Genomic DNA, 19525 nt, shown 5'->3' with positions numbered 1-19525 from the left:
AAAATACCATATATCTGTATACTGTATAAGTAAATATCTAAATAGATCAATAATCAATATTCCAAAAGCGTAGCAATGCTGTAACAGCGCTAATTATATTACGTTCAACATGGACTGTTACTCATGTGGGCTGACTCAGAGTTGCATGCAAGCTGACTACAAGTGCATCCACATGTTGCCTGTATGCAGAGTTCTATACATCCTTGCATGTGCACTGCCTATGAATTCGCTTGTGACTGCAGTCATCATCACTATCAACCAGGGCCGGATTAAGGGCCACATGGGCCTGGAGCTGAAAATATTCAAGGACCTATTATTAGAATCGGGGGAGGTGTGAGAGCCATATGGACATGTACATCCCCTACACTATCAGCTCCAATGTCTCTCTAAATATGTAAAAATATAAATAATTGCATGAATTTGTAAGAAAAATAGAAATGCAATCTTAATAGATATAATGTGGCCAGCTGGTGGCTAGTGATAATCATGATGCCATGATGATGGGCCTATTTTTATGTGGAGGCCTGGAGTTGGAGCTCCATCCACCCCATTGTTAATATGGCCCTGCTATCAGCCCCATAGCAGGTGCAAGAGATCTGTCTACAATCAGCCCATCATTCCACTTACACACCCACAACACAATTTCAGAACACTTATCCTAAATGCAGACACTCCACTGCAGCCCAGTTATACCCGTTAACTGCAACTGGAGATGTAACCAAGATGCGCAAGACTTGGAATCGCCCATAGCTGCTCATAATTTGTGTATGTACGGCTCAAAATCACGCACAGTGCAAAACAATACCACAAGTTCCATCCGTAGAATGGACTTGTGTGGAACTCTGAAGTAGCCAATTACGTTTGGTGTACGATAGTGGAGCATATATTATTCTGGTTGGGAATTGTATTTTAAGAGTGTAATGAATAATAATAATGATTTTGTCTATGTATTAACTAGATAGCATAGTCCACTAGTTTTATATCAGTGGTAGGGTAACCCCTTCAAATCTAACTCTCTCTGCACATGTTATAAGTGCTCCCCCCCCCCCCCCCCTGCAGTGCACATGGTTTTGCCCATTAGCTAATAAAGTTGCTGCTGTGATCAGGTCTGAATTAGGCCCTTAAAAGGAAGCTAGATACCACCTTTGGGAGGTAACCTCGTTTGGTCCGCAGGACTGCTCTATCATGATGAAAGACCACAAACAGAGAATGGCAAGAAAGTTCTTCTAAGTCTGACACCAATCTTGCTTATGTTATGGCCTATGCTGTTAACCATTGTAGGTCAACAGAGTCCAGAGGTTCAAACAGGGACTGCCGCAAGGCACAGAGAACTATAGACATATCCCATGAGACCTGCACTTTAAGAGAAGCAAGGAGGAGGCAGAGATCCTCACCTACCTGGAGAAAGGCAAGGATCCGGGAAATCCGAAAAACCAGAGGATCATAGTGATGTTGAGCACAACACTGGAAGTAGGCATGCCATACACTGTAATGGATACGAGCTGAAGCAGGCTTCCAGGCCCGGAGCATCGTCAGTACAACAGAACAAGAGAAACCTTTAGATTTTAAGAAGGATGACTCAAGAGCCATGCAGTCAAAGACAGACAAGCTAGGTCCGGGTGCAGACAGGGACTTTAAGACAAGAGTTCTGGTTGCAGAGGGAGTGGGAATGGTACGTCTATGGAGAGACTGTGGATATCCGTGAACCAATGGCTCCTGGGCCAAGCCGGGGATACAAAGATCGAAGTGCCGCCCTCCTGCTTGAATTTGCAAAGCACTCTGGGTAGGAGGGATACCGACGGGAAGAGGTATGCCAGATGGAAGGTCCATGTGACTGCCAGCGCATCCACAAAGGCTACGCCGGGGTCTCTTGTCCTGGACCCGTACAAGGGAAGCTTGCAGTTGTGTCGGGAGGCCATAAGGTCCACCTCTTGAAGATCCCATTTGTACAACAGGAGCTGGAAGACGTCTGGATGCAGAGACCACTCTCTGGAGTGTATATCTTGGTGACTGAGGAAGTCTACCTCCCAGTTGAGAATCTCCAGGATGAAGACTGCGGAGATTGCCTGGTGATGGAGTTCTTTTTACTGGAGAATTTGTGTTACTTCTTCCATTGCCGAGACACTGCGAGTGCCTCCCTGATGATTTAGATAAGCCACTGCTGTGGCATTTTCTGATTGGACAACCCTGAAGAATGTCTTGAGCCAGGGTGAGGGTCCAACAGCATGAAGCTCCAGAACGCTGATTGGCAAGTCCCGTTCTGCTGGAGTCCAGTGGCCATGAAAGGAGTGGGTTCCGGTGACTGCTTCCTATCCGTGGAGGCTTGTGTTCATTGTGAGAAAGACCCAATCCGGGATCCAGAATGCCCGGCCCTGGGCAAGGTGGGAGGTCTGCAACCACCACAATAGGGAAGTCCGAACGGTCACAGAGAGAATCATTGTTTGTGATTTTATTTGCTTGGGGCATCCGTTCCACATGGATAGGATCAGGCGCTGTAGGGGCCATGAGTGGAACTGAGCATATTCCACCATGTCGAAGGTGGAAACAATGGATCACAATGTCTGCATGGCTGAGTGACTGGATACTCTATGACTGTGGAGTCATCTGCGCACTCTTAGGTGAAGAGACGCAATCTTGTCCTGTGGGAGGAAGATCCTCTGTGCGTGAGCATCTAGAAGAGCTTTCAGATGTACCATCCTCTGAGAGGGGCTCAGACTTCTGTCAGTTGATTAGCCACCCGTGTCATTGCAGGAAGGCTATGGTAAGCTGAAGATGGTGGATGAGGACATAGAAACATAGAATTTGATGGCAGATAAGAACTACTTGGCCCATCTAGTCTACCCCTTTTTTATCCTTTAGGTAATCTCAACCCTTTTTGAACCTTAATTCTTTGTAAGGATATTCATATTCGTATCCCAAGCATGTTTAAATTGCTCTACAGTCTTAGCCTCTACCACCTCTGATGGGAGGCTATTCCACTCGTCCACTACTCTTTCTGTGAAGTAAGTTTTCCTTAAATTTTCCCTGAACCTGACTCCCTCCAGTTTCAGTGTATGTCCTCGAGTTCTAATACTCCTCTTCGTTTGAAGAATGTTTCCCTTCTGAACTTTGTTAAAACCTTTGGTATAGTTGAAAGTTTCTATCATGTCCCCCCTTTCCCTTCTCTCCTCCAAACTATACATGTTAAGATCTTTTAGCCTTTCCGGGTAAGTTTTGTGATGTAGGCCATGCACCATTTTAGTTGCCCTTCTTTGTACACTCTCGAATGTATTTATATCCTTCTCGAGATATGGTCTCCAGAACTGGACACAGTATTCAAGATGAGGCCGTACCAATGACCTATACAGTGGCATTATTACTTCTTTTTTCCTGCTACTGATTCCTCCGGCTGTGCAACCAAGCATCTGACTTGCCTTTCTCATTGCTTTGTTGCATTGCTTTCCTGCCTTTAAGTCACTTGAAATAGTGACTCCTAAATCCCTTTCCTCCTCAGTAGTTTCCATTATAGTACCCTTAATACTATATTTAGCCTTTGGGTTTTTGAGACCCAAATGCACGATTTTGCATTTTTTAGCATTAAACTGTAGTTGCCACGTTCTTGACCATTTCTCAAGCCTAGCTAGGTCATCAATCATTTGTTTTACCCATCCCGGTGTGTCTACCCTGTTGCAAATATTTGTATCATCTGCAAAAAGGCATACTTTCCATTTAATACCATTTGCAATGTCACCAACAAAGATATTAAAGAGAACTGGTCCAAGTACAGATCCCTGGGGTACTCCACTGGTAACATTTCCTTCCAAATATTGCACTCCATTTACTACAACTGTCTGTTTCCTATCCTGCAACCAGGTTCTTATCCATTTAACTGTTTTGTAATCCACCCCCACGCTTTCAAGTTTATTTAGCAGTCTGCGATGTGGGATAGTGTCAAATGCCTTACTAAAGTCTAAATATGCTACATCTACAGCTCCCCCTTGATCTATTATTTTCATCACAGAGTCAAAAATAAGAATTTACTCACCGGTAATTCTATTTCTCGTAGTCCGTAGTGGATGCTGGGAACTCCGTAAGGACCATGGGGAATAGACGGGCTCCGCAGGAGACTGGGCACTCTAAGAAAGAATTAGGACTACTGGTGTGCACTGGCTCCTCCCTCTATGCCCCTCCTCCAGACCTCAGTTAGGGAAACTGTGCCCGGAAGAGCTGACACAATAAGGAAAGGATTTGGAATCCCGGGTAAGACTCATACCAGCCACACCAATCACACCGTACAACTCGTGATACTATACCCAGTTAACAGTATGAATAACAACTGAGCCTCACGAACAGATGGCTCATAACAATAACCCTTTAGTTAGGCAATAACTATATACAAGTATTGCAGACAATCCGCACTTGGGATGGGCGCCCAGCATCCACTACGGACTACGAGAAATAGATTTACCGGTGAGTAAATTCTTATTTTCTCTGACGTCCTAGTGGATGCTGGGAACTCCGTAAGGACCATGGGGATTATACCAAAGCTCCCAAACGGGCGGGAGAGTGCGGATGACTCTGCAGCACCGAATGAGCAAACTCAAGGTCCTCCTCAGCCAGGGTATCAAACTTGTAGAATTTTGCAAACGTGTTTGATCCCGACCAGGTAGCAGCTCGGCAAAGTTGTAAAGCCGAGACCCCTCGGGCAGCCGCCCAAGAAGAGCCCACCTTCCTCGTGGAATGGGCTTTGACTGATTTAGGATGCGGCAGTCCAGCAGCAGAATGTGCAAGTTGAATCGTGGAGCAGATCCAGCGAGCAATAGTCTGCTTAGAAGCAGGAGCACCCAACTTGTTGGGTGCATGCAGGATAAACAGCGAGTCAGTCTTTCTGACTCTAGCCGTCCTGGAAACATACATTTTCAGGGCCCGGACTACGTCCAGCAACTTGGAGGCCTCCAAGTCCCGAGTAGCCGCAGGCACCACAATAGGTTGGTTCAAATGAAACGCTGATACCACCTTAGGGAGGAATTGGGGACGCGTCCTCAATTCTGCTCTGTCCATATGGAAGATCAGATAGGGGCTTTTACAGGACAAAGCCGCCAATTCTGACACCCGCCTAGCCGAAGCCAAGGCCTAAAGCATGACCACTTTCCACGTGAGATATTTTAATTCCACGGTCTGTAGTGGCTCAAACCAATGTGATTTTAGGAAATCCAACACAATGTTGAGATCCCAAGGTGCCACTGGGGGCACAAAAGGGGGCTGAATATGCAGCCCTCCCTTAACAAACGTCTGAACTTCAGGCAGTGAAGCCAGTTCTTTTTGAAAGAAAATAGACAGGGCTGAAATCTGGACTTTAATGGATCCCAATTTTAGGCCCATAGTCACTCCTGACTGTAGGAAGTGCAGAAATCGACCCAGCTGAAATTCTTCTGTGGGGGCCTTCATAGCCTCACACCAAGCAACAAATTTTCGCCATATGTGGTGATAATGCTTTGCTGTCACATCTTTCCTAGCTTTTATCAGCGTAGGAATGACTTCAACCGGAATGCCCTTTTCCATCAGGATCCGGCGTTCAACCGCCATGCCGTCAAACGCAGCTGCGGTAAGTCTTGGAACAGACAGGGCCCCTGTTGTAGCAGGTCCAGTCTGAGAGGCAGAGGCCAAGGGTCCTCTGAGATCATTTCTTGTAGTTCCGGGTACCAAGTCCTTCTTGGCCAATCCGGAACGATGAGTATAGTTCTTACTCCTCTCTTTCTTATTATCCTCAGCACCATTGGTATGAGAGGAAGAGGAGGGAACACATAAACCGACTGGTACACCCACGGTGTCACTAGAGCGTCCACAGCTATCGCCTGAGGGTCCCTTGACCTGGCGCAATATCTTTTTAGCTTTTTGTTTAGGCGGGACGCCATCATGTCCACCTGTGGCCTTTCCCAACGGTTTACAATCAGTTGGAAGACTTCTGGATGAAGTCCCCACTCTCCCGGGTGGAGGTCGTGCCTGCTGAGGAAGTCTGCTTCCCAGTTGTCCACTCCCGGAATGAACACTGCTGACAGTGCTATCACGTGATTTTCCGTCCATCGGAGAATCCTTGTGGCTTCTGCCATCGCCATCCTGCTTCTTGTGCCGCCCTGTCGGTTTACATGGGCGACCGCCGTGATGTTGTCTGAATGAATCAGCACCGGCTGGTTTTGAAGCAGGGGTCTTGCCTGACTTAGGGCATTGTAAATGGCCCTTAGTTCCAGAATATTTATGTGTAGGTAAGCCTCCTGACTCGACCATTGTCCTTGGAAGTTTCTTCCCTGCGTGACTGCCCCCCAACCTCGGAGGCTTGCATCCGTGGTCACCAGGACCCAGTCCTGTATGCCGAATCTGCGGCCCTCTAGAAGATGAGCACTCTGCAGCCACCACAGCAGAGACACCCTGGCCCTCGGGGACAGGGTGATCAGCCGATGCATCTGAAGATGCGATCCGGACCACTTGTCTAACAGATCCCACTGAAAGATCCTTGCATGGAACCTGCCGAATGGAACTGCTTCGTAAGAAGCTACCATCTTTCCCAGGACTCGCGTTCAGTGATGCACCGACACCTGTTTTGGTTTCAGGAGGTCTCTGACCAGAGATGACAACTCCTTGGCCTTCTCCTCCGGGAGAAACACCTTCTTCTGTTCTGTGTCCAGAATCATACCCAGGAATAGCAGACACGTCGTAGGAACCAGCTGCGACTTCGGAATATTCAGAATCCAGCCGTGCTGTTGTAGCACTTCCTGAGATAGTGCTACTCCGATCAACAACTGCTCCCTGAACCTCGCCTTTATAAGGAGATCGTCCAAGTATGGGATAATTATAACTCCCTTCTTTCGAAGGAGTATCATCATTTCGGCCATTACCTTGGTAAATACCCTCGGTGCCGTGGACAGACCAAACGGCAACGTCTGGAATTGGTAATGGCAGTCTTGTACCACAAAACGGAGGTACACCTGGTGAGGTGGGTAAATGGGGACATGTAGGTAAGCATCCTTGATGTCCAGTGATACCATGTAATCCCCTTCTTCTAGGCTTGCAATAACCGCCCTGAGCGATTCCATTTTGAACTTGAACCTTCTTATATAAGTGTTCAAGGATTTCAAATTTAGAATGGGTCTCTCCGAACCGTCTGGTTTCGGTACCACAAACATTGTGGAATAGTAACCCCGTCCCTGTTGAAGGAGGGGAACTTTTATTATCACCTGCTGGAGGTACAGCTTGTGAATTGCCGCCAGCACTACCTCCCTGTCCGGGGGAGTAGCTGGCAAGGCTGATTTGAGGTAACGGCGAGGGGGAGACGTCTCGAATTCCAGCTTGTATCCCTGAGATACCACTTGTAGAACCCAGGGATCCACCTGTGAGCGAACCCACCGGTCGCTGAAGTTCCGGAGACGGGCCTCCACCGCACCTGGCTCCACCAGTGGAGCCCCAGCGTCATGCGGTGGATTTAGTGGAAGCAGGGGAGGATTTCTGTTCTTGGGAACTGGCTGTATGGTGCAGCTTTTTCCCTCTACCCCTGCCTCTGGGCAGAAAGGACGCGCCTTTAACCCGCTTGCCTTTCTGGGGCCAAAAGGACTGTACCTGATAATACGGTGCTTTCTTTGGCTGTGAGGGAACCTGGGGTAAAAATGTCGACTTCCCAGCTGTCGCTGTGGAAACGAGGTCCGAGAGACCATCCCTAAACAATTCCTCACCCTTGTAAGGCAGAACCTCCATGTGCCTTTTAGAATCAGCATCACCTGTCCACTGCCGAGTCCATAATACTCTCCTGGCAGAAATGGACATTGCATTTATTCTAGATGCCAGCCGGCAAATATCCCTCTGTGCATCTCTCATGTATAAGACTACGTCTTTAATATGCTCTATGGTTAGCAATATAGTGTCCCTGTCAAGGGAATCAATGTTATCAGACAGGGAATCAGACCACGCTGCTGCAGCACTGCACATCCATGCTGAAGCAATAGCAGGTCTCAGTATAGTACCTGAGTGTGTATATACAGACTTCAGGATAGCCTCCTGCTTTCTATCCGCAGGCTCCTTTAAGGCGGCCGTATCCTGAGACGGTAGTGCCACCTTTTTTGACAAGCGTGTGAGCGCTATATCCACCCTCGGGGATGTCTCCCAACGTACCCTGTCCTCTGGCGGGAAAGGGTACGCCATTAGTAACTTTTTAGAAATCACTAGTTTTTTATCAGGGGAAGCCCACGCTTCTTCACACACTTCATTTAACTCATCTGAAGGGGGAAAAACCACTGGTTGCTTTTTCTCCCCAAACATAATACCCTTTTTTGTGGTACCTGGGTTAATGTCAGAAATGTGCAACACATTTTTCATTGCCGTAATCATGCAACGGATGGCCCTAGTGGAATGTACATTAGTCTCGTCGTCGTCGTCACTGGAGTCAGACTCCGTGTCGACATCTGTGTCTGCCATCTGAGGTAGCGGGCGTTTTTGAGCCCCTGATGGCCTTTGAGACGCCTGGGCAGGCACTGGCTGAGAAGCCGGCTGTCCCACAGCTGTTATGTCATCGAACCTTTTATGTAAGGAGTTGACACTGTCGGTTAATACCTTCCACATATCCATCCACTCTGGTGTCGACCCCGCAGGGGGTGACATCACATTTATCGGCACCTGCTCCGCCTCCACATAAGCCTCCTCATCAAACATGTCAACACAGCCGTACCGACACACCGCACACACACAAGGAATGCTCTGACTGAGGACAGGACCCCACAAAGTCCTTTGGGGAGACAGAGAGAGAGTATGCCAGCACACACCACAGCGCTATATAAACAGGGATTTACACTACACAAAGTGAATTTCCCTATAGCAGCTATAATATACAGTTTTGCGCCTAAATTTAGTGCCCCCCCTCTCTTTTTTACCCTATGTAGTCTGGAAACTGCAGGGGAGAGCCTGGGGAGTGTCCTTCCAGCGGAGCTGTGAGGGAAAATGGCGCCAGTGTGCTGAGGTAGATACCCCGCCCCTTTTCCGGCGGACTTCTCCCGCTTTTTTATGGAATATATGGCAGGGGATTTTACACATATATAGTCTTAATGACTATATTATGTGTTATTTTGCCAGTAAGGTACCCTTATTGCAGCCCCAGGGCGCCCCCCCCCCCCCCAGCGCCCTGCACCCATCAGTGACCGGAGTGTGTGGTGTGCATGGGGAGCAATGGCGCACAGCTGCAGTGCTGTGCGCTACCTTAATGAAGACCGAAGTCTTCTGCCGCCGATTTTCAGGAACATCTTCTTGCTTCTGGCTTTGCAAGGGGGACGGCGGCGCGGCTCCGGGACCGGACGACCGAGGCAGGGCATGTGTTCGATCCCTCTGGAGCTAATGGTGTCCAGTAGCCTAAGAAGCCCAAGCTAGCTGCAAGCAGGTAGGTCCGCTTCTCTCCCCTAAGTCCCTCGTAGCAGTGAGTCTGTTGCCAGCAGATCTCACTGAAAATAAAAAACCTAAATATAACTTTCTTTTCTAAGAGCTCAGGAGAGCCCCTAGTGTGCATCCAGCTCGGCCGGGCACAAAATTCTAACTGAGGTCTGGAGGAGGGTCATAGAGGGAGGAGCCAGTGCACACCAGGTAGTCCTAAAGCTTTCTTTAGTTGTGCCCAGTCTCCTGCGGAGCCGCTATTCCCCATGGTCCTTACGGAGTTCCCAGCATCCACTAGGACGTCAGAGAAATAATGATCTGGGTGATCTGCTATTGCCTTGTCTGCCTCCACCAAATTCTCACTCTCTGTCTTAAGTCTTATTATTCCTCCATTTGATTTTTTTCTTTCATTTATATACTTAAAAAAAGTTTTGCCCCCTTTATCTACTGACTGGGCCATTTTCTCCTCAGCTTCTGCCTTTGCACGTCTGATTACTTTCTTAGCATCCTGCTGTTTGTCAAGATACACCTCTGTCGTTATTATTTTGAGTCTGTTTGTATTTCCTAAAAGCCATTTTTTTTGCTTTCACACTAGTTGATACTTCTTTTGTGAACCACACTGGCTTCCTTTTCCTGGTGCTTTTCCTAACCCTTTTGATACAAAAGTCTGTTGCCCTTAGTACTTCCCTTTTCAGGTTTTTCCACCACTCCTGCACTCCTTGCAAGTCCCTCCAGCCCGCCAATGAATCACTTAAACATTTCCCCATTTTTGCAAAGTCAGCATTCCTAAAATCCAACACCTTTGTTTTTGTGTGATAGGGGTTGGATCCTATCTTTATACTAAACCATACTGCTTAATGATCACTGGAACCCAGGTGCTCACCCACATATGTGTCTGATATCCTGTCACCATTTGTGAGAATTAAATATAATATTGAGTCTTTGCGAGTGGGCTCCCTCACCAATTGTTTGAGAGATGCTCCCTGTAAGGAATTTAGAAATTTGCCACTTGTAGCTGAACTAGCAAAAAAACCCTCCCAAATTACATCAGGTAAATTAAAGTCTCCCATGATTATGACTTCTCCCTTTAAAGCCATTTTAGTGATGTCCAACAATAGGTTCCTGTCCAAATCCTGCCCCTGGCCTGGTGGTCCATAGATCACCCCAATGCAAATAATATCCTTCTCCCCGGTTTCTATGGTGATCCAAAGGGCCTCAGTTTTGTCTTCAATATTTTGTATTAAAGTAGCATTTATGTTTTTTTCACATACATTGCTACCCCTCCTCCGATTCTTCCCATTCTATCCTTCCTAAATAAATTGTATCCTGGTATAGCAATGTCCCAGTCATGATTCTCATTGCACAATGATTCTGTAATTGCCACAATATCCAGGTTATCCCTTGTCATTATTGCAATTAGCTCTGGAATTTTGTCTCCTAAGCTCCTAGCATTTGCACACATAGCTTTAAGAATTTGGCCGGTGCATCTGTTACTAGTAGCCATGTCAAGAAAGTACAAAATAAATGACTAGTTTAAAGTTGAAATTCCTTGTTTGGTGATGTTGCTCAGTGTTTGTTATTTATTTTCTTTTACTAGTCAGTAATCATACTCTGTCCATTACACCACGACTACACCTCACTAAATATAAAGATATAGTACACCTGACCACAATGGCCAATTGTTCAAAGGAGGTAAACACCAGTCAGCATGCAATAATAAACTGTTTCACCGAGCAACTTCCCCACACATGCAATGACAATTACAAGAAAATCCTTACATCAAAAAACATACATGAGTTTGTATAAGAGAGAACTGTAGTGAGCAGATTGGGGATGCTTTTTCATAGGTTAAAAAAACAGATAATATGCATAAGATGAATTACATACTTTTGAGGCATTAAGGCAGTCCATTTGTGGTAGTGTTGGTGTGTTGATGTTTCCCTTCGGTTTAACACAGGTATAACGCTAATTTTATAATAACACTTTTATGTCAGCACTTCTATGGAAGCACTACCACCCGACGGCTACCAGCCTTAGCCTAGACCAGGCATTCCCAACCACGGTCCTCAAGGCACACCAACAGTGCAGGTTTTAGTGATATCCAGGCTGCAGCACAGATGGTTAAATCAAAATAACTGAGCTACTAATTAAGTCACCTGTGCTGAAGCCTGGATATCACTAAAACCTGCACTGTTGGTGTGCCTTGAGGACCGTGGTTGGGAATGCCTGGCCTAGACAATAAATAGAAACAATTGCCATGTGAATGCAATGATTGCAAACTCCTCCCAATACAATCCCACTTCAAACTAAGGCAATAAATTATCAATATGTTTAGGGAGTAGTCCTCACTGGCGCCAAGCAGCTCAGATGCCACAGAATTCAAATAAATGTCACCACATTTAGCTATACATACAAAAAAACAGAATTTAGAAAACTGCAATACATCACAAGCGCTGAAAACATTAATACGACATCACCCGAACGTTCCTTTTTGGGTTGGATGGAATATTCTTTTTATCTGGTATTCTTCTTAGATTCAGACCATTTAGGTATGGGGACTCCAACAAAGGTGGTATGAAAAAAAACAGATATAATAAAAAAAACCAATGAGTAGTAAGCTTTTGTAAAAACCAAGGTAAATATAGGTGCCTTTTATAGAGAATTGTTTAATCTTCTAGGGAACTATATAGAATCCAAAGCGTACCCCACTCACACTTTAAGCGGGGATATACAAGCACATCAAGGTTTCTTTATAAGAGTGGTGGCTTCTACCGTTTTCCAAACACCCAGTGCAGATCTCAAGGAGTTCAACCAAGTAAGACTATGGATGAGTTAGGTGTGAGAAGTTGATGCGTACCCCAACACTCACACTGGAAAGGCGGATATGAAACTCATCAAGGTATCTTTATCTTCTTAAAGAAGAAGTCGCGGTCCTGGTGTAGTGTATTTCAAATCACAGATCTGACCACAACAGCTCCAAACAGGATAACATGGAATAAAATGGCAAAGAAAAAAACCAATATGTAGTATGTTCTGTTTAACCCTATTGGAAGTTTTAGGTGAGGTGTGGCTTAAGTACCTCTGACTAATTAAAAATGATTCCAAAGCGTACCCCACTCACACCTTGAACTGGGACTATAAAGCACATCAGGGTTTCTTTAAGGATGCAGACTTTTTCCCTTGTATTACACCCGGTGTTAGTCTTATAGCGCTACAGCCACTCAAAGATGTGATGAGCCATACAGATGCGTACCCAACACTCACACTCAGAAGGAAGGTGGGAAACCCATCAAGGTATCTTTCTCTCCTTTAGCCAAACAATAGATTTATCAAAATGTGGCGTACCCCAACTCACAGTTTGAGGTACTGAGTGACTCCCATAAAGGTATCTTTTAGGTTCCAGAATAGGAGAATCTTTCTTGCTTGGGTTTAGTGGTTCACCAGAAAAAAATGTGTAACTCCCACAACAAAAATAGAGGAAGGGGGTTACAATATTTATTCACAGTACATGGGAAACACGATGACAAAAAATATGAAAAAAAAACAAACATATGCAGCCGCACATGTAACAATGGGATAAAAATGGCAAAGAGGAATTATTTTGAAAACCACTTGCACAAAGAGAATAAATATAAAAAATAAAAATTAAAAAATAAAGATAAAATCCAGATGGTGGAAAGCTACTCACACTCCTGCTGTCAGCAGGAGTGTGAGTAGCTTTCCACCATCTGGATTTTATCTTTATTTTTTAATTTTTATTTTTTATATTTATTCTCTTTGTGCAAGTGGTTTTCAAAATAATTCCTCTTTGCCATTTTTATCCCATTGTTACATGTGCGGCTGCATATGTTTTTTTTTTCATATTTTTTGTCATCGTGTTTCCCATGTACTGTGAATAAATATTGTAACCCCCTTCCTCTATTTTTGTTGTGGGAGTTACACATTTTTTTCTGGTGAACCACTAAACCCAAGCAAGAAAGATTCTCCTATTCTGGAACCTAAAAGATACCTTTATGGGAGTCACTCAGTACCTCTCAAACTGTGAGTTGGGGTACGCCACATTTTGATAAATCTATTGTTTGGCTAAAGGAGAGAAAGATACCTTGATGGGTTTCCCACCTTCCTTCTGAGTGTGAGTGTTGGGTACGCATCTGTATGGCTCATCACATCTTTGAGTGGCTGTAGCGCTATAAGACTAACACCGGGTGTAATACAAGGGAAAAAGTCTGCATCCTTAAAGAAACCCTGATGTGCTTTATAGTCCCAGTTCAAGGTGTGAGTGGGGTACGCTTTGGAATCATTTTTAATTAGTCAGAGGTACTTAAGCCACACCTCACCTAAAACTTCCAATAGGGTTAAACAGAACATACTACATATTGGTTTTTTTCTTTGCCATTTTATTCCATGTTATCCTGTTTGGAGCTGTTGTGGTCAGATCTGTGATTTGAAATACACTACACCAGGACCGCGACTTCTTCTTTAAGAAGATAAAGATACCTTGATGAGTTTCATATCCGCCTTTCCAGTGTGAGTGTTGGGGTACGCATCAACTTCTCACACCTAACTCATCCATAGTCTTACTTGGTTGAACTCCTTGAGATCTGCACTGGGTGTTTGGAAAACGGTAGAAGCCACCACTCTTATAAAGAAACCTTGATGTGCTTGTATATCCCCGCTTAAAGTGTGAGTGGGGTACGCTTTGGATTCTATATAGTTCCCTAGAAGATTAAACAATTCTCTATAAAAGGCACCTATATTTACCTTGGTTTTTACAAAAGCTTACTACTCATTGGTTTTTTTTATTATATCTGTTTTTTTTCATACCACCTTTGTTGGAGTCCCCATACCTAAATGGTCTGAATCTAAGAAGAATACCAGATAAAAAGAATATTCCATCCAACCCAAAAAGGAACGTTCGGGTGATGTCGTATTAATGTTTTCAGCGCTTGTGATGTATTGCAGTTTTCTAAATTCTGTTTTTTTGTAAGGCAATAAATTAGCTTACACAAACAGGCATTACATACCAATAAGGCAGCCAACTAAAGCTTTACAAAGGGAAAAACAAAACCATAAAAAAACTCTTCTTCAATGTACCTAAACTATGCAATCATGGTATTCATTTGAGCTAATCAGCAGATGCAGTACAACTTGCTGGTATGTGTAGTTCCACGAATCGTACCTAAACTAGGACCTCCATGGACTGTGCTAAATCAGCAAGTCGTTCAGATAAGGGAGTATTCTGATCCCGACAATGAAGCTCAGCCACCATGACCGCCATGAGTTCGGTAAAGACCCTCTGCGTCGTAGAAAGTCCAAAAGGCAGAGCCTGAAATCGGAAATGCTAGTGTCGGATAACAAACCGAAGATATTGCTGATGAGAGGGAGCTATAGGCATATGGAGGTAATCATCCTGGAAGTCCAGAGAGAGACCATAAAGTCCCCAGGCTGCATAGCCAGGAAAATGGAACGGAGGGTTTCCATATGACACCTGGTCACTCTGAGATATTCGTTCAGCAACTTGAGATTGAGGATGGGCTGATGAGACCCATTGGGTTTCTTAACCAAAAAGAGTGTTGAGTGATAAGTTGTCTGTAGAACCTGCAGGGAAGCATTTATGAAAGTACTGACGTGAAGGTCGCCTTATGAAAGAGAGGGCGTACCCATGAGAGACCACTTCCTGCATCCAAGTGTCTGCTGTGATCAGACGCCAATAGGGTGTGAACTGAAGAAGTCGACCTCCCACCCTGGGATCTCCCAAGAGTTGGCCAGTCCTGTGAGGCTGAGGGTTTATCCTCGGGCTTGGTAGCTAGGCATCTAGCAGCCCAATCTTGCTTGGTTATGGGTATAGAGGCCTTAGTGAATTGAGATAATCTAGGAAAAGCTTATCCTCTGGCCTTGCCAAAAGGATCAAGTCCTAGGTCGGGAAGAGGAGCCTGTTTAAGAGGATGCAAAAGTAGTGATAATCTTGTCCAGCTTGGGTCCAAAAAGACATTCCCTTGTATAAGGGAGTGCCTCAAGGGCTTCCTTAGGATCCGCATCAGCTTTCTATGAGCTAAGCCAAAAGAATTCTGCAGGCTCCCACTGCCGAAGCTGAAGCTTTGGAGGTTAGGAGGGCAGTATCCAGAGCCGTAAAAGGCAGCATCCTTGATGTTGGCGATAAAGGACAGTTGCTACTGAGAAGCATTTGAGGGGAGCCTGTTTTCCAAAGCATCCACCCAACTCTCAATAGCTTTGGCCACCCAGGCAGTAGTCGGATGAGAAATAGCTCTTGTGAGTGAATTTACTGATTTGAGACACGCATCCACCTGTCTATCTGCAGTATGCTTGAGAGAGGATGTCGCAGGGATAGCTAAGGTAGAGCTTTTCACCAAATGTGTGATGTGGGAGTCCACTGCGGGGGAATTTTCCCACTTAGTACAGTCTGCTGTTGGACGTGGTTAAAAGGAAGTCAGCCATTTAGGAACATGGAACTTTTTACTAGAAGTTTTCCAAGCATGACCTCAGTTACTTTTGACATTTGCCAAGTGGATCCTTAGCCTTAGGACAGGGCTTGACAAATTTTTCTAAAATCTACGATAGAAGTTTAGAAGCCAGATCACCGTCCGTCCCCCCCCCCAAAAAAAAAAAGACTGAAAACCCCCCACAGCCACATTACTAAGCAGCTTCCTCCCATCACCTGGGCAAACTAAACCCTCATGGCCACACAACTGAGGGGGTACCCACAGGCAAACAATCCCTCCACAGCTACTCCCCGCACACAACCCCCCCCCCCCCCCCTCCCCGTGACCACATACAATCACCAGCCACATTTAGGCTCTTCTTAATGGAGAGCTCTATGCAGCTGGAGTTTGGAGACAGCAGACAGCACAGGTCGGGTCGGACACTCGGCACATGCTCTCCTGTGCATGAAATAGCTGCCGCAATATAGGCACACCCACCAATCTAAGCTTTGACTGCTGGGGCTGGTGATCTGTTTACTCCCTCCCTGCATAATCTGGTAGCCAAGCAGCAAAATCTAGGGGCCATGGCAACCTGACCCCTGGGATTTGTCAAACCCTGCCTTAGGAGCCGGTTTCACATTTTCCAATTGGAGAGTAAATTTAACAGCTCTTACTAAAGCAGTCACATTAAATTTAGACTGTAAAGTCATCCTCCCCTGAGAGGGATTCATCGTCCGAAAGGACGGTATTCTCTGCTTAACCACAGGATTTATCAGAATCTGACAGCGGTGTAGACTGTCAGAATGGCAGCACGCTTAGTAGTAGTAGTGGTAGGAAAGGATCCTTGGCCCTGCAACATATGGTGAATTGCAGCAGAAGAGGCAGAGAACATGTCCATCCATGAAGGTGGGACTGGCGTGAGTGGTACAGTCTGATGTACCTGTTGAGGTACTTGGTGCGGTTCATCCGTAGGGGGAGCTATTACTGGGGTTGCAATGCGGTCTACAATCTTAGCCAGCAACTGAGAAAGAGGAGCCCAAGGGAATTAATGCGCTGGAATCGGAGGGACTGACTGACCGGCAGGGGAGTAACAAGAGGCACACTAACCATCTTTTAACACATCCTGTGATGACAAACCTGCTGAGTAGGTCCTGCATGACACTAAAGTAGTGTCAAGAGTCTGTTTAGTTCCCTTGCCTTTGCTTGACATAGCTTGCAAGGATGTACAACAAACAATATGGCAATAAGCAGTGTACAACAGCACAAATACAGGTATATACATTTTACAATATAGCACCACAAATGCAGGTAAATGTGGGGCCAAGTAAACCCAATACACACCAGTATTCAAAGGGTTACAATGAGAAATGAGGAAAAAATATAAATTGACAGAAAGAAAAGTCAAATAGCAGAGCTAGCATAAGTCACATGAATTTAAACTGCAAAGAGCACTACAATCAACCACTGAACTGCAGTGGCAGGTAGGAAATAGCGCTGTATAACCTTAGTCCAGGGAGAGGTATACAGGGAGACTGGAACCAGCGTTCCAGGAGACCTGTGCAGTGTAGATAGCTGCCTGGTGTCTCACAGAGGAAGGAGGGTGGAGGAGGAGCAGCTCAGAGGTGGGAAAACCGCTGTGGAATTGCGCCCTGGGCTGGGGGAAGGGCTGTGGGGGAAGCACTTACTGTTAGGTGCCGCGGTCCGCGGCGCCGCTCGGTCTGCTTCCGAGCGACGCTCACGGCCACCGCACCTCCCTCCCTGCCCGGCGCCTAGCAACGCCAGGACGCCGTGCATACTGTAGCCGCTGGGTCCATAGCAACGGGGACGCCATTGGCGGACCACGTTCCCCGTTGCCAGATAGGATTGATTAGTTGCTCGTGCAGCAGGGCAGCTGCACGGCAACTAGTAATTAGGGTCTGGGGGCTGGTCTTGCTGGCCCTCCTGTCATTGGCCAGCAGGGTCTTTTTATGGAAGCCAGCACACTGCAGCCTCGCCGGTGATAGCTTCCTGTATGCTGTTCCTGCCTTGCTACGTCTGTTCCTGGTCAGCTGTATCTGGTCGATCCTGCTCCCTGTGCTCCTGAGTTCTGGAGTTCTGAAGCCGGTCCTGGGAATCCTTCCTGTCCAAGTGAACCTGTCGTGGTCATCTGGGGGTTCTCGCTTGTTGGGGTTCTCTCCCGGTTTCGTGAGTAGCGGCTCCTGCCGCGTGTTGCGGCCTAGGCCGCTTAGTCCCTGTTTTACTTTTGTATTGGTGGTTTTTGCGGAGGTTTCCGCTTTTCACTGTCCTCCCCGGAACTCGGCGGTGCCGTGTGGGGGTGTGGACAGTGGTATCTTTTGTTGTACTATTCCTTTGGCGGCGTGCCGCACATATATTTAGTTTTAGGGTAGTTAGTAGCCCCTAGCTTCTGTTTGCTTTAGTTAGAGGTCCCCTTGTTATTATCCTGTCTCGGTTCACGCCTTGTCGCACTCTAAGACCTGGGGGCATCGGAGTTGGGCAGACCTAATCCGCGCTTCAAACGCGGCTGCCGTGGGCCAAGAAACCATAGTCACTCAGGCGTGAACTGACCACACGGGTAAAACAACGGAGGTAGGGTGCTAGGGGCTATTCCCGTACCATCCCTTATTTCAGCGTCACGTCCTGGTGCTCTGGACTCTCTACACAACATCTCTCTAGTTCTGAGCATCAGGAATGTAACATTATCACCGGCCAAAAAACAAAACAAAAATAAAATAATATTAAGAGTTATTTGTTTTTGGTGGGCCTTGAAATTCGGCCTCATGAATCCGGCAGTATTAGGACCGAATCCCAGCCAGCTTTTGGCCAACCAGATTCAGGAACTAACTCAGATGGTTCAGGATCTTACTCTTCGGGTGAGATCGCAGGAAGATCTTTTGCGAGCCTCCCCGAGTATGATTCCTGAACCAAAGATGCACCTTCCTGACCGTTTTTCAGGTAACCGAAAGGATTTTTTTAATTTCAAGGAAGCTTGTAAGCTTTATTTTCGTTTAAGGCCCCGATCCTCTGGTACTGAGTCTCAACGGGTCAGGATTGTGATGTCCTTACTACAAGGCGATCCGCAAACCTGGGCTTTTGGGTTAAAAGCCGATGATGTTGCCTTGCTATCTGTAGATGCCTTTTTTAAGTCTCTAGGCCTTTTGTACGATGACCCTGATAGAGAAGCGTCGGCTGAGAGCCACCTGCGTGCACTTAAGCAAGGGAAAAATCCAGCAGAGGCATATTGTACCGAGTTTCGCCGTTGGTCGAACGACTGTGGCTGGAATGACCCGGCCCTGCGCAGTCAGTTTCGCCTCGGTTTGTCTGAAGTTATTAAAGACAGTCTCCTGCAGTACCCCGCTCCAGAGACTTTAGACAAACTCATGGAGCTTGCTATTAAAATTGATAGTCGTCTCCGGGAGCGGAGGGCTGAAAGAGGAGCTAGTTTCAGGCCTAGTCCATGTGTGTATACTTTCCCTGAGGATGTCGAGGAGCCCATGCAAATGGGTCTCTCCCGGCTGTCCCCAGAAGGCTAAATTCTGGTCTTTGCTTGTATTGTGGTGAAAAGGGACATATCGCACGTAATTGCCCGAATAAGCAGGGAAACGCTCTGACGCAGTGAATTGTGAGGGGGTTCACTTGGGTCTCCAGTTGATCTCCTCTAATGATTCCTTATTAGTTCCTGTAAAAATTTCCTTTGGTAACCT

The 19525-nt window shown here is 46.3% G+C and overlaps 1 protein-coding gene across 3 annotated transcripts in view; it reads right to left on the bottom strand.

Moving 5' to 3' along the window:
* Positions 1 to 19525, bottom strand: part of GTF2I (general transcription factor IIi) — a 282609-nt gene that overhangs the window by 238530 nt on the left and 24554 nt on the right. The window lies entirely within an intron of this gene.

The sequence above is a fragment of the Pseudophryne corroboree genome, chromosome 2 (assembly GCF_028390025.1).
Source record: "Pseudophryne corroboree isolate aPseCor3 chromosome 2, aPseCor3.hap2, whole genome shotgun sequence".
Taxonomy (NCBI): domain Eukaryota; kingdom Metazoa; phylum Chordata; class Amphibia; order Anura; family Myobatrachidae; genus Pseudophryne; species Pseudophryne corroboree.
This window is presented reverse-complemented; position numbering and strand designations above follow the sequence as displayed.